The 9,715-nt window shown below is 33.6% G+C and overlaps 1 long non-coding RNA gene across 1 annotated transcript; it reads left to right on the forward strand.

Annotated features, from left to right (window-relative positions):
* The first annotated feature begins 2,150 nt into the window (after nucleotides 1–2,150).
* On the forward strand, nucleotides 2,151–2,671 carry LOC127091591 (uncharacterized). The gene is made up of 3 exons (XR_007791938.1): nucleotides 2,151–2,279; nucleotides 2,371–2,444; nucleotides 2,552–2,671. It is a non-coding gene; the product is annotated as an uncharacterized LOC127091591 (long non-coding RNA).
* The last annotated feature ends 7,044 nt before the right edge of the window (nucleotides 2,672–9,715 follow it).

The raw sequence follows: 9,715 nt of genomic DNA on the forward strand, positions 1-9,715 counted from the left end.
GTCTAAGGATGGCCTTAAGGCAAGAAAGGACTTGATAGCGATGGGAATAAGAACTGAATTAGGACCCTTGAAGAAAGGAAAACGAACATATCTACCGCCTGCTGCTTATACTCTATCTAGAAAGGAGAAAAAAACATTGTGTAAGTTTCTAAGTGAAGTTAAAGTTCCAGAAGGGTACTCTTCAGATATTAGAAGACTTGTGTCTATGAAAGACCTCAAGTTAAAGAGTTTAAAGACCCATGATTGCCATGTTATAATGGAACATTTTCTCCCAATAGGTATACGTTCTATTCTTCCAGAAAAAGTAAGAAGCTCTATAACTAAGTTGTGTTCTTTCTTCAAGTCAATTTGCAGTAAGGTGATCAATCCTGCGATCTTACCAATGTTGCAAAAAGAAATCGTTATTACTTTGTGTGAGCTTGAAATGTTTTTTCCTCCATCATTTTTTGACATAATGGTACATCTAGTTGTTCATCTTGTGAAAGAGACACAATTGTGTGGACCAGCTTATATGAGATGGATGTACCCTGTTGAACGTTATATGAAAATATTAAAAGGGTACGTGAAGAACCGAAGTCGACCAGAAGGTTATATGGTTGAAAGATACATTGTTGAAGAAGCGATTGAGTTTTGTACTGAATATTTATCTAATGTTCAGTCAATCGGACTCCCCAAGTCTCAGCTTGTCGAAAAGAAAGAAGGAAAAAATCTAATTGGAAATAAAATCGTGGCAGTATCAAGGGTCGAACGGGATCAAGTGCATTTGTATGTTCTGCACAATGAGAATGAGGTTGAGCCGTATGTTGAAATTCACAAGGATGTTCTCCGAGGTTTAAATCCCAATAGAAATGAAAATTGGATAGTACGAGAGCACAATCGATGTTTTATACCTTGGTTTAAGGATCATATTTATTCAAAGTATTATTCAGATCCCGCTTCAATAACAGAAAGGTTGAGATGCTTAGCATATGGTCCAAGTTTCCATGTTTTTTCTTATAGCGCATACGCGATTAATGGATACACATTTTATACCAAAGAACAAGATGATAAAAGTACTATGCAGAATAGTGGTGTCACCGTGGTAGCTGAAGCAATGCACATATCAAGTGTGAAGGACTTAAACCCCAAATTTGCAAATCTGTCGTATTTTGGTGTTATCGAGCGCATTTGGGTGTTTGATTATGAGAAGTTTCAGATTCCTATATTTGGTTGCAAGTGGGTTGAAAATAATAACGGCATTCGAATGGATAAGTCAGGATTTTTGCAAGTGGATCTTAATAGGGTGGGATACAAAGATGAGTCTTTTATTCTAGCCTCTCAAGCTAGACAAGTGTTCTATGTCAATGATCCGAAAAGTACGAAATGGTCTATAGTTCTTTTTTCCAACAAAGTAATTGATGAAAACACTGGAGATCAAGGTGATATTGATGTTGAGATTGAATCGTTTACCAGAAATGATCAAGATGAGAATATTATATCAAATGATTCATATATTAGAAATGATCATAATGAGGGTATTTGGATCAATCCAACCGTCCGTGTTGTTAAGAGACATGTAGAACATATTCCAACCAAGAAAAGAAAGAGAACTTAGTGAAAAAGGTACAGGTCAAATGATTTTAATTGTTTTCTTTATTACAGGTAAAATGACTTTTATGATTTTAATTGTTTTTACATTTGTCATCTGATTTTAATTGTTTTCTTTTTTACAGGTAAAATGATGATGCTGGATATTTGTTTAGATGGAGATGCTCTATTGTCGTCAAGCCTCATTCGCGTAGATGATGATGCTGGATATTTGAAAGTATCCCTCTACGACAATGGAACATGTCCATCTAAACATATATCAATTCTATCTTCAAAAGATAAGGGTTCAATGTTGGCAAGTTACATTGGTTTCCTTGTTCGACAACATATTCCGATTACATGTGATAATTGGAGAAGTCCGGACTTGAAGGTTGGCAAAGAAAAAATATGGTCGGAGATACAGGTACTTACCATATATTGTTATATGTTTTTTGTTGCATCAACTTTGCAGCCCTGTATTGTAGGCAGAATTTAGGACTTCTCAAAGTTGATTTCTTGTTACTTTGTCGTTCATAAAATACACCACTAAATTCTCTGCGTTTAATTTTTAATTTTTTTTCATCAGGCTTGTGTCTCAATAGAGGATGGGTATCTACCTAAAGTTACTTTTGTAGTGGTCCAAAAGAGACATCACACCCGTCTCTTTCCTGTCAACCCCAAAGAGACCGATAGAAGTGGAAATATTATGCCAGGTTTTTTCAATATATTTCTCAACGCAGCTGGTATATATTATCATTTGAATTTATCACATTTTGCTGATTTTGTTGTTCTAAATTGTCAAAGGAACCGTGGTAGACACCAGCGTTTGTCACCCTAGGGAATTTGATTTTTACCTTAACAGCCATGCAGGAATTCAGGTAATATTAGCTATGTCATTTAACTTTATGCCATTGTTTACTATTTGTTGCTCAATCGCCTTTTGACAGTTCTGTGTTATTTGCATTTGGACGTGTTCTTTTTGCAGGGGACTACTTATGCTGCCATTTGTTGTTTTGGTTGAGCCTTATTTTGTATGGATGTGCGATAGAACTACTAGACAGCTTTTGGATATACAGAACATGTTTGCCACCATGGGTGGATGGGCATTTTTGTTTAGTATTGGTTAGAACTACTAGACAGCTTTTGGATACAGTGGTCACTGGGTGTTGGTTGCTATGTTTTATTCTCTTAATTGTAGTACTTTGAGAATATGTTGTTGTATATTGTTGATCAAAGAATCATATATTAATGTTGTATATATGGAGGATTAATGTTGTATATAAACGGATTCATGTTGTATATGTCAATGGATTAATGGTGTATAACATTGGATTAAAGGATGAAATCAATATGAATTTTACACTTTTGCAGCATGCGAACAGGTTACCAATTAAATATATATCCACTGTTTTTCAAACAAATTTTTTTAAAATAACTAACACTTTAGAGGGCGCTTTGTCCAGAAAGCGCCCTCTAAACACTTTACATTGACAACTTTAGAGGGCGCTTTTTCCTGAAAGCGCCCTCTAAACACTTTACATTGACAACTTTAGAGGGCGCTTTTTCCTGAAAGCGCCCTCTAAACACTTTACAATGACAACTTTAGAGGGCGCTTCTTCCAGAAAGCGCCCTCTAAACACTTTACACTGACAACTTTAGAGGGCGTTTTTTCCAGAAAGCGCCCTCTAAGGTGTCCCTTTATGGACCACTCCAGAGGGCGCTTTTTTCTTAAAGCGCACTATAATGTGGCCACTTTAGACAGCGCTTTCTCCAGGAGAACAAAGCGCTGTCTTTACCTATGCCAGCGCCAGATTAGAGGGCGCTTAAAAGCGCTGTTATAGGCCAAAATAAGCGCCATCTTTTCCCTTATTTGGCGTAGTGAATGAAATCAGGAGAAAAATAAATTGTGCCAGAGTGGTTAGCAACAAGGCATTGTCCATTTTGCAATCTAACAGTGATGGGGATAATTTTCTTATGTGAATGAAACCATTGGACAGAACTACATATGTGATAAGTAGCTCCTGGATCAATGATCCAAGAACCACTACTACTACTATGCATGCAATGATATGTGTTACCTGTTGATAGATGACCAACAACAACTTTGTTGGAAGAAGCATGTCCTGAAGATTGGCCAAGACTTGATTTCTGAAGTAGATCCATTAAGGCACTGAATTGACCTTGAGTCATAGGTGAATTGTCACTTTGAATGTTAGCACCATGACATGAAGATCCATCATTATTTCCATCTGATGCCACATTGTTACCTGAATTCTGAAACTGTTTCTGCATATGAGGTGGAACACCATGTTTCTTAAAGCAATTTTAAATAGTATGGTTAGTCTTGCCACATAATGTGCAAATGCGAACACCATGCTTAAAAGCATTATTTCTTGCTCCAAACCTCTTGGAATCAACAACATTAATCAGTGTTTGAGACTCATCATTTGGAATAGGGAGCTGAAGTTGTCGCTCATGTTGAATAACCATGGAAAATATCTTATTCATAGTTGGCAAAGGATCCATTAACAAGATCTGGGACTTCACTACAACAAATTGGTCATTTAAACCAATCAAGAATCTGATAATCTGCAGTAGCTGGTGATGAGATCTTGCACTGCGCATAGCTTCACAAGTACACTTTATGCGACAGGTACAAGTTGGTAAAGGCAAATATAGATCCAGTTCTTCCCAAAGAATTTTAAGATCAGAGAAAAAATCAGTTACTGATTTGGTTTCTTGCTTTAGGTTGTAAATTTCTTGTTGCAGCTCAGAAATTCGTATGAGATCACCCTGGGAAAACCGTTCTTTCAAATCGTTCCATACATCAAGCGCGTTCTCCATGAAAACTATAGACTGTGAAATTGAATCTGAAACAGAATTCATGATCCAAGAATGTACAAGCATGTTGAGCGGTTCCAAGCACGCAGAGATGGATCGAAAGAATCAGTTGGAACAGGAAGAGATCCATCAATGAACTCAATCTTCATTTTGTCACCAAGAGCCCTCTTCATGCTTCGAGCCCATGAATGATAGTTGGAACCAGTGAGCTTGGGAAGGACTGTAACTGAACCAGGGCCATCGCTGGGGTGAACAAAGTAGGGTGAAGTTTGATCCAAAGCATGATCAGTTGATGAAGATGAAGCTCGAGAAGGAGCCATGAATGCAGAAAGAATTGAAAGAGATGAAATGGTGTAAAAAGATTCAGTTGGATAGCAGCGGAAGGAAGATCGAATTGGCGAATGATACCATATTGTGATCAATCTTGCTTCATCAATGGAGAAGCATAACAGGAGAAATGATAAACATTAACCGTAGAAAAGAAGAATTAGCAGAAGAAAAAAGAAGGAAATATCAAGAAGAATTGTTAATGAATTGGATTGTTTACATGTGGCAATGCATCACTTATATATTACAATCTTATCTCATAACCACCAATCACAATAGAGTAAACTAAACTAACTAACCATACAACTAATCCAACTGTATTAATCATTTAACTTAAACTATATTGATCAAAAATGGTTAATCTCAACAAAACAAAAAAAGACTCTTTTCTATGGTTTTTCTTTTGAATGGATGATACATTTTACTTCTATAGTTAACCTTAACATTATTATAAAATTACTGCAGTGTGATGAAAGAACATTGAACATTTTTTATGTGGAGAAAATTTGAGGCAATTTATTTATCAAGGGATATTGTAAATTTTCTTTGTATATTCAAAACATAATTTAGTTTGAAAGCGTGTTCTAATAAAGTTTCATATGAGTAATGAGTCAGAGATAAAATTATGTCACAATTCCAATGCAAAAGGTCCTTCTGATACGTGAAAAAAATGATTCCTTCAATTTTAGTTGAATGTAAATATTAATTCTTCCTTTCTTTAACTTCTAATATTTCTTTTTTCTTTGTTCCAAAATAATTCAGTGGTACTTGGGAAATCGAAAGTTACAAATATTAAAATCTCTATTATCATGATGGACAACTTTTATATATATATATATATATATATATATATATATATATATATATATATATATATATATATATATATATATATATATATATATATATATATATATATATATATATATATATATATATATATATATATATATATATATATATATATTGTTTTTCATTTTCTCATCTGATATTTTTGTGTTAAGAAACCATACAATTTCTGAACATCAGGATTCAAACTCGTTTTGATATTTCAATTCCAGAGAGCATATATTTACTATTTCTTATGATTATCCAGAACAATTCAGAGGATATTTATGTCATTATGATTATTTTATTTCTATTTTGTTAATTTTGTTTATAGATTTATCAAATTTTGAGTGTTATTTCTTAGGTTTCTAGATTTGAGAAGATAGATGAAAGAGTCCCTCACAATCAATAGCATTTTTATCTCTTTAGAGATATTTTTCAATTTAATGTTTGATATTTTTTAATTTATTGTTTGTGTGTGTTTGCTTTGTGTTTGACAAAATCATTTAAAAGGGTCGATATATACTGCTTTCTTAAAGCATTGAAGAACCTATGAACAATGTTTTTTATATTTAACATAATTTAATTTTTGTTTTATTTGTTATTTTCTTATATTTAATATTATATGATTTTCAACATTATTTTTATCTGAAATCTTCATAAACTATCTGCAATCGTCTACTAGTTGCATTTTGATTCTTCAATTGAAGTAATTAAAATTGACATCATTTTAGTTTTTCCTATAAGGAATAAATACATAAATGATTATTGATTCAAATCCTAAGGCAAGATGCATTGCTTTGTATTTTCTTATTTTATTTATGAATTAGTTACCTTAAATTTTTAAAATCCTAATTTTACAATAAATTAAAATAATCTTTTCTCACAATCAATTAAGTGTAGATATATCAAGTAAAAGTAGGTATCTACAGACTACCTTAATATTGTTTTAATTCCAAATAATTTTTTTCAATAAAAATTCTGCAGGCAAAACCCATCTGCCCTGCCCTCGATCCGTTTTAAAAGCGAGTTGGTGGGGCAGAGTAACTTAAGACATTGGCCGAAAACCACACCCCAACCCGCCAGAAAAGATGAGTTAAACAGACGTGTTCGGCGGATTCGACCCGTTTTAACACCCCTATATATACATACATCAAATTAAATATCATAATACAACTATTATATACATGTCAGGCAATAAATCGCATTTGATGCAAATTAAAAATATACACATCAATATATTAATATCCTAAAAAAAATTATAATAAATATATCTCAAATCTACACAATAAATTCAATTATTTATTGAGAGTATATAATACAAAATTCTACTTAATTAATATAAATGAAAATTAAACACAAGACTCATATCCACTAAAGTACATTAAATAAATGTATTATCATTGAAATTTAAATTAATTTTAATATCAAAAATAATTTTCAATAAATAAATATAGCACACAAAACTAAAAAAAAACAGATATTTCGTATCCATTAAGTCACTATAAAAATAAAGATGCTTCCTCTTAAAACTTTAACTATATTCATTTTTTAAAAATAATTATTTTGAGAGTCACAAAATAAATCTATCTAACTAGTAGGATAAATATACTTCATATTCACATTCAACTGAATATTAACTTTTCAAGGTTACATAATAATTTAATAAGTATTAGTCATTATAAATATTTATTTTATTCAATAACTAATAAAAATTAAATTTAAATTGTGAAGTAGAAAGGACAATTAATCTACAATCTTGAGATATATTTATTTTAAAAACATAATTAATTTGTATTAATATATTAAATGATTGTAATAATAATAATAATATTATAAAGTCAATTTGTAACTTACTTTTATATTATATATTTCTCTTTTTTTAATGGAGAGGCCAAAGGCCCAAAGAGAAAAAGAACTACACGTATACCTCCCTAGAGGTGTAACCCCCTATAATATTTTTTACTAACAATTTCTCAATAAAACTAGGGGCAATAGTATAACGATAGTATAACGATGCATATCCCTATTTAATAGGCAATCGGCTTTTGCTAGAACATTCGTACAACAGTTAGATTCTCTAATCACATGCTTCACAAAGACTTCATCAAACACTCAACAGGTTCCCAATCTTCTTGAGCATCTCCAAACCTTCAATTCTTCTAGATCTTCCTTGAGTAATGCCCATAATAATTTAAGAAGAATCCACATTTACTTCTACTCTTCTGAATCTAAGGTCTAAGACTAACATCAAACCTTCAAGTAATCCCCATAACTCAGTCATGTAGCTACTACAGATGCCCACATTCATAGAAAAAACTCCCATCCAAAAACCATTATCGTCTCTGACAATTCCCCCATAACCCACAACAATACCCTTTATGCAAGCACCATCAACATTAAGTTTCATCATACCTGAGATAGGAGAAACCCACTTAATACACATAATCTCCTTGTTTCTCCCTATTGCCCTATTATTCATATTTAAGGCTTCACTGCATTCTTTCAACCGTAATGACACTTGCAAGCTAGGATTAAAGGGTCCGACGAAACCAAAGAGAATGACAAGCCATCGCCCAATAAGAACTTCATCCAACATTCTCATTAGGACTCCAATTAATATTCAAACTAATTCAATCCTTCAACTCCAAATTGAAAAATTCATGTTGCATCTCCGTTGGCACTTTATTCACCCAAACTTCCAATGCACAAGGACATTCACGAAACACATGCAACGTAGTTTCAATAGCATGCCCATACAATTTACATGCAGCTACACCAAGACCTCTCTGGCTCTTGCTCTGGTTGGTCAATAACCTATCATGCTTCAACAACCACACAAATGTTTTAATCACTTCTGGAACTTTTAGCCGCCAGATTATCTTCCAATCATGAGCTGCATTTGCATGGTCAAGATGCGCCATTAATCTATAAAAGTGCTTCACCAATCCAACTTCATGAACCACTCAATCCATCATAAATTTATCTTCTTCGAGATCACCATTTGGAGGCTGAATGTTATTTATCTTGTCCAATATACCTTGAGGAAGCCACTGCTGCAGAATTTTCCAATTCAAATCCCCTCTACCAGTCACTAAATCACACACATTGGCCCCTCGTAAACTATCCAGTATCGACTGCACATGATTACTGATGCAAGTCCCAACCTCTATCCAATTATCTTCCCATGCATCATCACTTATGCCATCATCAATACTCCATTTACCATGCTTCAATAAATAAGGTATGAATTTATTTATCGCCCTCCAAAGTCCATACCCTGAGCTCTTCTTTGTTGGATTCTGACTCAAATGCACATCCTTATAGATACCTCTCAACACTTTGCACCAGATATCCTCAAATTCATTAATTAACTTCCAACTAAGCTTTAGGATGCAAGCATTATTCATGGTTGCAAGATCCCTAAGACCTAAACCTTCATGGTCCTTTGGCAATGTATAAGTATTCCAACTAACATCATGCATCTTCCTACTGCTACCAGTATCACCCTAGATGAAAATTTGTTTCATTCTTTGAATCTCCTCTAGATAAGACTTACGGAGAAAATTCATCATCATCGGGTAAATCGGAATAGCCTCTAATACACTTTTGACTAAAGTAGTTTGGCCAGCTAACGACGGAGAGTTCGCTTTCCAATTCGTAAGTCTTGCAGATACTTGATCAATAATATACTGAAAATCAACTCTTCTAAAAGTCTTACCACTAAGAGGGACCCCAAGATATTTATCAAACTGGCTAGTCTCTCTGAGCTTGGAGATTTTAAGTAACTTGTGCCTCAAGCTTCGCGTGACATTACTAGAAAAGAGGATGCTGGATTTTTCCTCACTCACCTCCTGTCCAGTTAAGCTACAAAGGTTTTGAAGAGTATCCATCACACATTGCATTTGTTTCTTTGTTTCTTCTCCAAACTAAATAAAATCATCCACAAACATTAGATGATAAATTCTAGGTCCTTGAGAACCTATCTTGTCTGCTCTACAATTCCCACTAACAATCTCTTGCTCAATAAGGTGAGAGAGTTTATCCATGTACAACAAAAATAGGTAGGGAGAAATTGGATCCCCTTGATGAATTCCTCGTTGAGGTCGAAAGAAGTCACCACGAGCTCCATGCCAATTCACATTCAGCTCAA

Source organism: Lathyrus oleraceus, chromosome 6 (assembly GCF_024323335.1).
Source record: "Lathyrus oleraceus cultivar Zhongwan6 chromosome 6, CAAS_Psat_ZW6_1.0, whole genome shotgun sequence".
Lineage (NCBI taxonomy): Eukaryota > Viridiplantae > Streptophyta > Magnoliopsida > Fabales > Fabaceae > Lathyrus > Lathyrus oleraceus.